Genomic DNA, 12,502 nt, shown 5'->3' with positions numbered 1-12,502 from the left:
TATCAAAAATATTTTAAAAACTTTAGCCAGACTCATCAAGTAAAAAAGAAAAAGGGCCCAAATAAATAAAATCAGAAATGAAAGAGAAGTTACAACCAACACTAAAGAAATAACAAAGGATCATAAGAAATTACTATGAACAATTATACACTAATAAAACGGACAACACAGAAGAAATGGATAAATTCCTAGAAATGTATAATCTCCCAAGACTGAATCAGAAAGAAATACAGAATATGAACAGACCAATTACCAGTAATGAAATTGAATCAGTTATAAAGAAAATTCCCAACAAACAAAAGTCCAGGATCACATGGATTCACATGTGAATTCCACCAAACATTTAAAGAAGAATCAATGCCTATACTTCTCAAACTATTCTAAAAAGCTGAAGAAGAAGGAATGCTTCAGAAAGCATTCTACAAGGCCAGCATCACCCCAAAACCAAACCCAGACAAAGGTATCACAAGAAAAAGAAAAGTACAGGCCAGTATCACTGATGAACACAGCTGCAAAAATCCTTGACAATATATTAACAAACCAAATTCAACAATACATTAAAATGATCATATAGCATGAACAAGTGGGATTTATCCCAGGGACACAAGGGTGGTTCAGTATCTGCAAATCAATGTGTACAACACATGAACATACTGAAGAATAAAAATCATATGATCATCTCCATAGATGCAGAGAAAGCTTCTGACGAAATTCAACATCCATTTACCATAAAAACTCTCAACAACATGGGTACAGAAGGAACATATCTCAACATAATAAAGGCCACATAAGACAAACCTACACCCAACATCTTACTCAACGGTGAAAAACGGAAAGCATTTCCTCTAAGATAAGGAACAAGACAAGGATGCGCACTTTTGTCGCTTTAATCCAACAAACTATTGGAAGTCCTAGCCATGGCAATCAGAGAAGAAAAGGAAATAAGAGGAATTCAAATTGGAAAAGAAGTTAAACTGTCACTGTTTGCAGATGACATGATATTCTACACAGAAAATCCTAAAGATGTTACCAGAAAACTACTAGAGCTCATCAATGAATTTGGTAAAGTTGCCAGATACAAAATTAATATATAGACATCTGTTGTGTTACTACCTATAAATAAAAAACTATCACGAGACTGAACCAGGAAGAAATAGAAAATATAAACAGACCAATCACAAGCACTGAAATTGAAACTGTGATTACAAATCTTCCAACAAACAAAAGCCCAGGGCAAGATGGCTTCACAGGCGAATTCTATCAAACATTTAGAGAAGAGCTAACACCTATCCTTCTCAAACTCTTCCAAAATATAGCAGAGAGAGGAACACTTCCAAACTTGTTCTACGAGGCCACCATCACCCTGATACCAAAACCAGACAAAGATATCATAAAGAAAGAAAACTACAGGCCAATATCACTGATGAACATAGATGCAAAAATCCTCAACAAAATACTAGCAAACAGATTCTAACAGCACATTAAAAGGATCATACACCATGATCAAGTGGGGTTTACCCCAGGAATGCAAGGATTCTTCAATATACGCAAATCAATCAATGTGATAAATCATATAAACAAATTGAAGGAGAAAAACCATATGATCTTCTCAATAGATGCAGAAAAAGCTCACGACAAAATTCAACACCCATTTATGATAAAAACCCTCCACAGGGCCTCCCTGGTGGCGCAAGTGGTTGAGAGTCCGCCTGCCGATGCAGGGGATACGGGTTCGTGCCCCGGTCTGGGAGGATCCCACATGCCGCGGAGCGGCTGGGCCCGTGAGCCATGGCCGCTGAGCCTGCGCGTCCGGAGCCTGTGCTCCGCAATGGGGGAGGCCACAACAGTGAGAGGCCTGCGTACAGCAAAAAAAAAAAAAAAAAAAAAAAAAACCCTCCACAAAGTAGGCATAGAGGGAACTTACCTCAACATAATAAAGGCCATATATGACAAACCCACAGCCAACATCGTCCTCAATGGTGAAAAACTGAAATCATTTCCACTAAGATAAGGAACAAGACAAGGTTGTCCACTCTCACCACTATTATTCAACATAGTTTTGGAAGTTTTAGCCACAGCAATCAGAGAAGAAAAAGAAATAAAAGGAATCCAAATCAGAAAAGAAGAAATAAAACTGTCACTGCAGATCACACGATACTATACATAGAGAATCCTAAAGAGGCTACCAGAAAACTACTTGAGCTAATCAATGAATTTGGTAAAGTAGCAGGATACAAAATTAATGCACAGAAATCTCTTGCATTCCTATACACTAATAATGAAAAATCTGAAAGAGAAAACACTCCCATTTACCATTGCAAGAAAAAGAATAAAATACCTAGGAATAAACGTACCTAAGGAGGCAAAAGACCTGTATGCAGAAAATTATAGGACACTGATGAAAGAAATTAAAGATGATACAAACAGATAGAGAGATATACCATGTTCTTGGATTGGAAGAATAAACATTGTGAAAATGACTATACTACCTAAAGCAATCTACAGATTCAATGTAATCCCTATCAAACTACCAATGGCATTTTTCACAGAACTAGAACAAAAAATGTCACAATTTGTATGGAAACACAAAAGACCCCAAATAGCCAAAGCAGTCTTGAGAAAGAAAAAGGGAGCTGGAGGAATAAGGATCCCTGACTTCAGACTATACTACAAAGCTACAGTAATCAAGACAATATGATACTGGCACAAACACAGAAATAAAGATCAATGGAACAGGACAGAAAGCCCAGAGATAAACCCATGCACATATGGTCACCTAATCTATGACAAATGAGGCAAGGATATACACTGGAGAAAAGACAGTCTCTTCAAAAAGTGGTGCTGGGAAAACTGGACAGCTACATGTAGAAGAATGAAATTAGAACACTCTTAACATCATACACAAAAATAAACTCAAAATGGATTAAAGACCTAAATGTAAGGCCAGAGACTATAAAACTCTTAGAGAAAAATATACACAGAACACTCTATGACATAAGTCACAGCAAGATCCTTTTTGATGGACCTCCTAGAGAAATGAAAATAAAAACAAAAATAAACAAATGGGACCTAATGAAACTTAAAAGCTATTGTACAGCAAAGGAAACCATAAACAAGACGAAAAGACAACCCTCAGAATGGGAGATAATATTTGCAAATAAAGCAACCGACAGAGGATTAATCTCCAAAATTTACAAGCAGCTCCTGCAACTCAATATCAAAAGAACAAACAACCCAATCCAAAAATGGGCAGATCTAAATAGACATTTCTCCAAAGAAGATATACAGATTGCCAACACATGAAAGAATGCTCAACATCACTAATTGTTAGAGAAATGCAAATCAAAACTACAAAGAAGTATCACCTCACACCAGTCAGAATGGACATCATCAAAAAATCTACAAACAATAAATGCTGGAGAGGGTGTGGAGAAAAGGGAACACTCTTGCACTGTTGGTGGGAATGTAAATTGATATAGTCACTATGGACAACAGTATGGAGGTCCCTTAAAAAACTAAAAATAGAACTACCATACAACCCAGCAATCCCACTACTGGGCATATACCTTGAGAAAACCATAATTTAGAAAGAGTCATGTACCACAATGTTCACTGCAGCACTATTTACAATAGCCAGAACATGGAAGCAACCTAAATGTCCATTGACAGATGAATGGATAAGCAAGATGTGGCACATATATACAATGGAATATTACTCAGCCATAAAAAGAAACGGAATTGAGTTATTTGTAGTGAGGTGGATGGACCCAGAGTGTTTCATACAGAGTGAAGTAAGTCAGAAAGAGAAAAACATATACCGTATGCTAACACATATATATGGAGTCTAAAAAAAAAAAAGGTTCTGAAGAACCTAGGGGCAGGACAGGAATAAAGACGCAGATGTAGAGAATGGACTTGAGGACACAGGGAGGGGGAAGGGAAAGCTGGGACAAAGTGAGAGAGTGGCATGGACATATATATATATACTACCAAATGTAAAGTAGATAGCTAGTTGAAGTAGCTGCATAGCACAGGGAGATCAGCTCGGTGCTTTGTGACCACCTAGAGAGGTGAGATAGGGAGGGTAGGAGGGAGATGCAAGAGGGAGAAGATATGATGATATATGTATATGTACAGCTGATCCACTTTGTTATAATGCAGAAACTAACACACCATTGTAAAGCAATTATACTCCAATAAAGATGTTAAAAAAAACCTATCAGAATGAGAAATTAAGAAAATAATTCCATTTACAATTGCATCAAAAAGAATAAAATACTTGGGAATAAATCTAACTAAGGAGGTTAAAAAAAAAAACAACCTGTATTTGGAAAACTATAAGACACTGATAAAAGAAATTGAAGTTGACACAAAACAAATGGAAAAATATACCATGTTCATGGATTAGAAGAATATTGTTAAAATGGCCATACTAACCCAAGGCAATCTACAGATTCAGTGCAATTCCTATCAAAATAGCAATGGCATTTTTCACAGAACTAGAACAAAAACTTCTAAAATTTGTATGGAAACACAAAAGACTCCAAAGCAGTCTTGAGAAAGAAGAACAAAAGCTAGAGGTTTAATGCTCCCTGATTTCAAATTATGCTAGAAAGTTACACTAATCAAAACAGTATGGTCCTGGCATAAAAACAGATATAGATCAATGGAACAGAATAGAGAGCCCAGAAATAAACCCACACTTATATGATAACTTATTCTATGACAAAGGAGGGAAGAATATACAATGTGGAAAAGAAAGCCTCTGCAGTAAACAGTGTTGAAAACACTGGAGAACTAAGCGCAAAAAAATGAAACTGGACAACTTTCTCAAACCATACACTCAAAATGGTAAGAGCTAAAGCCATAAAACTTGTGGAAGAAAACATAGGCAGTATGCTCTTTGACATCAGTCTTAGCAATATTTTTTTGGCTATGTCTCCTCAGATGAGGGAAAGAAAAGCAAAAGTAAACAAATGGAACTATACCAAACTAAAAAGCTTTTGCATAGTGAAGGAAACTAGCAACAAAACAAAGTGGCAGCCTACTGAATGGGAGAAGATGTTTGCAAATTATATATCTGATATGGGTTAATATCCAAAATATACAAAGAACTAATACAGCTCAACACTGAAAAATAACAATCTGGTTAAAAAATGAGCAGTATGCCTAAACTTACATTTTTCCAAAGATGACATAAAAATGGCAAACAGACACATAAAAAGATATAATCACTAGTCATCAGGTAAATGCAAATAAAAACCACAGTGACATATCACTTTACACCTGTCAGAACAGCTATTATTAAAAAGAGAACAAATAATTGTTGGCAAGGATGTGGAGAAAAGGGAACCCTCCTGCGTCATTGATGGGAATGTAAACTGGTCTAGCCACTATGGAAAACAGTTCCTCAGAAATATTAACAATTTAACTACCATACGATCCAGCAATTCCACTTCTAAGTATTTTCCTACAGGACACAAAAACACTAATTTGAAAAGATATATGCACCCTCATGTTCACTGCAGCGTTATTTACAATAGCAAAGATATGGAAGCAACCTAAGTGCCCACCAACAGATGAATGGATAAAGATGTGGCATGCACGTGCGCACGCACACACACACACACACACAATGGGATATTACTCAGCCATAAAAAAGAATGAAATCTTGCCATTTGTGACAACATGGATGGATCTAGAGAGTATTATGCTAAATAAAATAAGTCAGACAGAGAAAGACAAATACTGTATGATTTCCCTCATATGTGAAATGTAAAAAACAAAATAAAGGAACATAACAAAACAGAAACAGATTAACAGGTACAGAAAACAAACTGGTGGTTGCCAGAGTGGAGGGGGGTTGGAGGATGAGTGAAACAAGTAAGGGAGATTAAGAGGTACAGACTTCCAGTTATAAAATAAATGAGTCATGGGATTGTAATATCCAGCACAGGAATATAATCAATAATATAATAACTTTGTATGTGACAGGTGTTAACTAGACTTATCATGGTGATCATTATGTAATGTATGAAAAATATCAAATCACTATGTTGAACACCTGAAACCAATGTAATACTGTAAGTCAATTATACTTCAATAAAAAAAAATTAACAACAGGCATAGGCACCAACCTATCATAAAAAATCGTACAGCTATACCATTACATATCTGATTGTCCCTGTTTTTAGTATACCCTTGGCCATAAAAGTGCAGAGCAAAAATAACATAAGTGAGTAAAAAATCATGAAATGGTTTATTAAGATGAAGATCAGGGTAGACTAAGGAGTTCTAAAGAGCCTAGAAAAATAAGACTACTTACTCAACAATGGTCTAATGCAATAACCGGTCAGAATAACAAATTTGGGATTTCAGAACCATCAACAAGGATTCTCACACAATTAGTTATAAATAAACCCAGCAATGGCTTACATACCCTGGTGCTGTATACCACACCTCAGTGCATTAGAAATGCCATGGCAGCTCCTTCCCCTGTTCTCATACCCCTCCCCACAACTTACTGCAGAACACACACAACAAAAAACTAAGATTTCAAATTTAGTACTAGGTTAATACTTGGTAGCAAGCTTTTCCCCTGAAACAGTCATTCCTGAAATTTGGTTATAGACTTATAAGATTACATAAACTGTATTTTGGAAAAATCACTTTCTTAATGACAAATCAATTTTAATGATTCACGGAAGCTAACTCTAAATAGCTTCATATCTAAAATATTGACTGACCTTTTCTGATAACCCTGGATTAGTTAAGCCAATGTGGTCCCTCAGAAAAATAATATTTCTGTGTTCATTCTACTTCCTGGTTATAGTTTCCTTAATCAAACAAAAAATAATAATATCTATTTTTTAGAAACGATAATATACCTCAAAAACTAGTTAAGATGGATGCAGAAGTAACCGCACCTGGTAGTCTGTTAATAATGTAGTACACTTTATCAGTAGAGATAGTAAACAAAATGGCAAGGAAAGCAGTACTTGGAGTGCTGGTTTTAAAGGCTGTATGGAGGGGAACGATCAGACTTAGCCAGCTGTCCTAAGCCAGACAGAGACCTCCATGTTAATGTAGGATCACTGCAATTTGTAGACAAAAGGCATTTTTTCATTTGTCCACATGGTTGGTTCCTGCAGGTTCCATTTTTGCTATGCTTCATTATTAAGAAGGCTTTTGTTATCCAGTCTTTTCTATACTGACCTCCTGTCTGCATCAAATCCTCATTTTAAATACACTTTAATGCATTCAAATAAACTACAGGAGAAACAAAAACAAAACCCTCCCCAAAACATCATGATTCAGAGAATAGAAAGATCAAAAAGGTACACTTAGCATACAAACTCAAAATGATCCTTATTCAGGAAGAAAAGGTTGTAAAAACCATGTACAAGAGAAAGAGGATTGAAATACACAAAAATATTACATCATTTTCACGACCGTTCCTTCGTTCCAAATCTTTCCTAAGTCTTCTCCCTTCTCACCAAGCAGCCTAATCAACTTAATTTTCCTTGCAATGCCAGACAACTTCCCTCACGTATCAATACCTCTTGACCTTGGAAGCGCTCCTGAATAAAGCTTGAGAACAAGGTGCTTGCAATGGCATATCTGACAGGGAAAAATGACTCTTTATTGCTGATTAATATAAAGGAGGGCCTCTGAGCATGGAACTATGCATTTCTAAGGGCCCTATTTGCAAAATTCCTCTAGAGTACTCTGGCAACGCTGTTCCAAGAATTCTGTACTATTTTAGGAATACCATGTAATGCAGTAGAAACAGCAATTAATTTAAGACAACGAGAACTGGACCTGCATTTTGGTTCTGCCATAGTACTGTCCAACCCTCTTAGAAACTCAATTTCTTCAACTATAAAACAGATAATCTTAAGTATTTCATAGAATTTTTATGAAGACTCAAAGAAAACACAGTAACGTACCTAACCAAAAAAGATCTGGTATATTTTAGGCACCAAACAAATAAGTGGCAGTTTTTCTTATTAAGATGCTGTAAGCTAAATTTCTTTACAATTAAAGGGCAGTTTTCTCAAGTATGACTGTACTACTTACTGTATTATTTTCATCACCAGATTTATGATCTTATAAAATTGATTAAAAACATAATGTAGACTCTCCAGATTAAGACTTAAATTTTATCTTAACTGTAACTCTTTCCTAGAAAACGAAGTAGTTTTTCTTATGGCAGTTGCTAGTGTTGACATTTTTTGCTCTCAAAGTAGAAGCAAGAAATATAACTAAGGCAACACTAATGAAGTACAACCTTAGAGAAAAATACACTTGAATGACAGCTGGTACAGTGCATTCTATAAGTGCATGAGTACCTGTGAGAAACCAGAAACCAAATGGTTAAGAGAGGGATAGAAAAGTAGGCATTGGGTTGGGACAGGATGAGAGTATTTAGATAAATGGGAGAGAGAGGACAAGGCAATATAGACATATAAGGAACAACGATGAGCACAAGTTCAGAGGTAAAAATAGGAATAGGATGGGACAGTGAAGAAACTTTTCTAATAGATGTTTTGTGCTTAAAAAAAAAACAGAAATAAGGTTGGATAAGTAGCATTATTCTAGATTCTTGAAAATCTTGAACACAGGCAACAGTTTAGATATGATGCCTAAGATCAAATACACAAGGAAAAAGGAATCAATAAAGAAGCAGAGAGAGGAGTAACAATTAAAAATCATGTCTATGATTATACTTATTTTAAAGGTTGACCTCTTAATTACTATTAAATTTAATTCTGAGCTAACCTTTGAATCAGTTCTTCTATCGTACTTTTTTCTATAATTGGAATTGGATTTTTTAAAGGCTCATATTTAATAATGAGGGCAAAATATAATTTTTTTTTACTAGACAAAGGTATCTGAAGTGAAAAAGTTAAAATAATTGACAAGTTCACATAATACATTTATCAAATTTTCCCCTAATTTTTAACGAGGGCCAAATATACAAGTTGGAGTTACATGCAAATATTGAGTTTGAAAGAAACTTTTCTGGATCAATCAAAGGCAAAGTTATAAGCAATGTTTAACTCTATCTGAATTCTTCTGTAAAATGATTAAGGACATAAAGGGATTAGAAGTAATCTATGGGAGTTGGGGTAAAAGAAGAAACAGGAATGAGGAGACGAAATGCATAAATGAATGAAAAGAGACAAATATAGGACATATTTGAAAAAAAGTATTGTTGTTTGATGAAAAATTAGAAAAAAGATAGTTTGAAAAAATTAGAAAAAAATCTAATTTGTTAAATTCAACAAATATTTACAAAGCAAATACAAAAAGGGGGAAAAACTCAAAAACTGATATGTTACAGCACTTTACTACATATGAATTCCATGAGTAGTGTGTTAAAAATGGAGGTTCTGGAGCTTCTGGCTTGGTGATACATGGAAGTGATGAGAAGATAGCTTGCACAGAGAGGGCACGGAAGTCCCATTTCTTATACACCCACCAATACCTTTCCCTATGCATCTTTTCCACTTGGTTGTTCCTGAGTTGTATCCTTTATCATAAATTGATAAACATTTGGTCAAATTAGGCTGATTAAACGTAAGGATGTGTTGCCTTTTGGGAGATAGATTTTTTTTTTTTTTTTTTTTTTGCTGTACGCGGGCCTCTCACTGCTGCTGTCTCTCCCGTTGTGGAGCACAGGCTCCGGACGCGCAGGCTCAGCGGCCATGGCTCACAGGCCCAGCCGCTCCGCAGCATGTGGGATCTTCCCGGACCGGGGCACGAACCCGTGTCCCCTGCATCAGCAGGCGGACTCTCAACCGCTGTGCCACCAGGGAAGCCCAGCACTGATTTTTTTTTTTTTTTTTTTTTTGCAGTATGCGGGCCTCTCACTGTTGTGGCCTCCCCCGTTGCGGAGCACAGGCTCCGGACGCGCAGGCTCCGGACGCGCAGGCTCAGCGGCCATGGCTCACGGGCCCAGCCGCTCCGCGGCATATGGGATCCTCCCAGACCGGGGCACGAACCCGTATCCCCTGCATCGGCAGGCGGACTCTCAACCACTTGCGCCACCAGGGAGGCCCCCAGCACTGATTTTTAATTACTAATGTTTTGATCCCTTTTTGGAACCCAATAAAAGCAATAAACTCTCTTTCTAGAAAAATAATTACATGGACATGACAAACTTTTTCATATGCTTTTAGTGGGACCTGAAGATCCTTGTGGGGTGGGTTCCATGAATCCAAAGTGAGTTTTTCATATTCTTTTTGTTTTTCACATGCTTTTACTGGGCCCCGAAGATCCTTGTGGGGTGGGTTCCATGAATCCAAAGTTAAAAGTTGTGTACTAGAGGAACCGAAAAGCCCCAAAGGACCATAAAGAATAATCATATGTGGTAACTGCTAATCTGATATACACATTTGATTTAACAAGGAGCTTTAAGAAAAAAGCTCAGTCCTGGAAAACTAGTCAGTTGTATCAACTAACTCAGCACTAGTCTGAAGTGTCAGAATTACCACTCATTCTATCCCTTTTAGTATTTCAATATTAACAGAGCAGTGAGAAGGGTGCTAACTCATGAAAATATTTAAAGACTATTAGTTATATGTACAAAATGTGAACACTTCTGCATCCGTGCTTTCATTTTACACATAGGTTAAGTTGTACAATCAAAACTTCAGAGCAACGTTAGAAAGGAAAACAACATCAATCTATGATTTTTCCATTTCATAATAATCCTTTAAGATACTAAGTGATTAGAACAGAAACTCTTCATTAGAGGAACATGACAGAAGCAGATGTTATTAAGGTGCAATATAAACTAAAATACAACACTTTCTATTAATCTGTGGCAGTAAGAGTCTATCAGAACATTCACTGATGGTGTCAAGTTGTCAGTTAATGCAAAAAATAATGCAGTAATTACAGTAACAGAAATATCACATTAAGATTTAATTAGTAAAGAACATGGGAACAAAGGATGTTCAAAACATTTTAGAGAGATTTTTTTAATGACATATTTATTTTTCTTTCCAGTGTTATTTGTAAAATATTCATATGTAAGAGCTATAGTCCTTGGAAGGTGTTGCAATTCACTCAATAAGAATTTCTAAAAATAGTCAAAATTCATTTTTTCTTTGAAAACTGCCTTTAGTAAACTTTTTGCCCCATCTTCTCAACATCAAGAAAGTTTCTATTCTGAGGTGAGTTATGTCCAACTGGCAGAGGATTTCTTTCCTTGGGGTTAAAGGACACCCTGGAATTGGAAGCAGTTACTTCATTTGTGAGTTTAAGAGCTGAATCAAGAGAGAAATAATGCAAACCAAAGAGTTTCTCAGACAGTTTGCTACACATGATGTAAAACAAAGTTTGATTTGTTGGTTGACTTACATATAAACAATATGGTCTTACTAAAAGCATATTTGGTCTTACAAATGGCCACTGGGAAACAGAAATCTAGTATACAACTCCTTCAAATTAAACAGGGAAATGAAATTCAAACATGTTAAGTGACTCACCTAAAATGAAAAAAGCTAATTAATTGCTATAAACCTAGAGGCATCATCCCTTTAATGAAACAGCAGATCTTGCCAATTTAACCTCAAACTTATCTTACAAATTCTTGAACCAAAAGGAAAACCCTGTCAGCAGTGCCTTTCTATTCTAGCCTACAGTATGCACTTCTGCTAGCACTACCTTTGTGGGGTTTTTTTTAACTAAACTAAAATTACAAATAAAAAATTGAAGTCAGTCATTCTTCTACAGTCCTTTACAATTGCACAGGTAAGATTCAAGGCTCTTAACAGTCTAGAATGACCCTTAAAAATCCCTCCTCCTAACCTACCATTTCTTTTTTTTTAATTAAATTTTTTTTATTAGTTTCTGCTTTATAACAAAGTGAATCAGTTATACATATACATCCGTTCCCACATCCCTTCCCTCATGCATCTCCCTCCCTCCCACCCTCCCCATCCCACCCCTCCAGGCGGTCACAAAGCACCGAGCTGATCTCCCCGTGCTCTGTGGCTGCTTCCCACTATCTATCTACCTCACGTTTGGTAGTGTATACATGTCCATGCCTCTCTTTCGCTTTGTCACAGCTTACATTTCCCCCTCCCCATATCCTCAAGTCCATTCTCAAGTAGGTCTGTGTCTTTATTCCCGTTTTACCCCTAGGTTCTTCATGACATTTTTTTTTTAATTCCATATATATATGTTAGCATACGGTATTTGTCTTTCTCTTTCATTCCACTTATGTCGTTAAGTACTAGCAGTCTCCAAACACACTGCACTCTTTCATATTCTCAAGCTTTTGCACATGCTGTTCCCTCTGTCTAGAAATACCTGGAATAGATTTGGATAACTTATGCAAATAGTAAGCAAGATACTGAAACAGGATAGATACCCAAATGTTAATTTCCCAATTTTTACACATTAATTTATTACTCATAGTAGCTACCATTTATTTACTATGTGCAAATGTTCCATGTGCATGATCTCATTTGTTTCCTAACAACACTTT

At 36.3% G+C, this 12,502-nt stretch overlaps 1 protein-coding gene and 1 non-coding gene across 4 annotated transcripts in view; both read right to left on the bottom strand.

Annotated features, from left to right (window-relative positions):
- COP1 (COP1 E3 ubiquitin ligase) overlaps window positions 1–12,502 on the bottom strand; it is a 230,194-nt gene that overhangs the window by 20,932 nt on the left and 196,760 nt on the right. The window lies entirely within an intron of this gene.
- Window positions 7,019–7,159, bottom strand: LOC132484809 (small Cajal body-specific RNA 3). The gene has a single exon (XR_009531357.1). It is a non-coding gene; the product is annotated as a small Cajal body-specific RNA 3 (non-coding RNA).

The sequence above is a fragment of the Mesoplodon densirostris genome, chromosome 2, assembly GCF_025265405.1.
Source record: "Mesoplodon densirostris isolate mMesDen1 chromosome 2, mMesDen1 primary haplotype, whole genome shotgun sequence".
NCBI lineage: Eukaryota > Metazoa > Chordata > Mammalia > Artiodactyla > Ziphiidae > Mesoplodon > Mesoplodon densirostris.
This window is presented reverse-complemented; position numbering and strand designations above follow the sequence as displayed.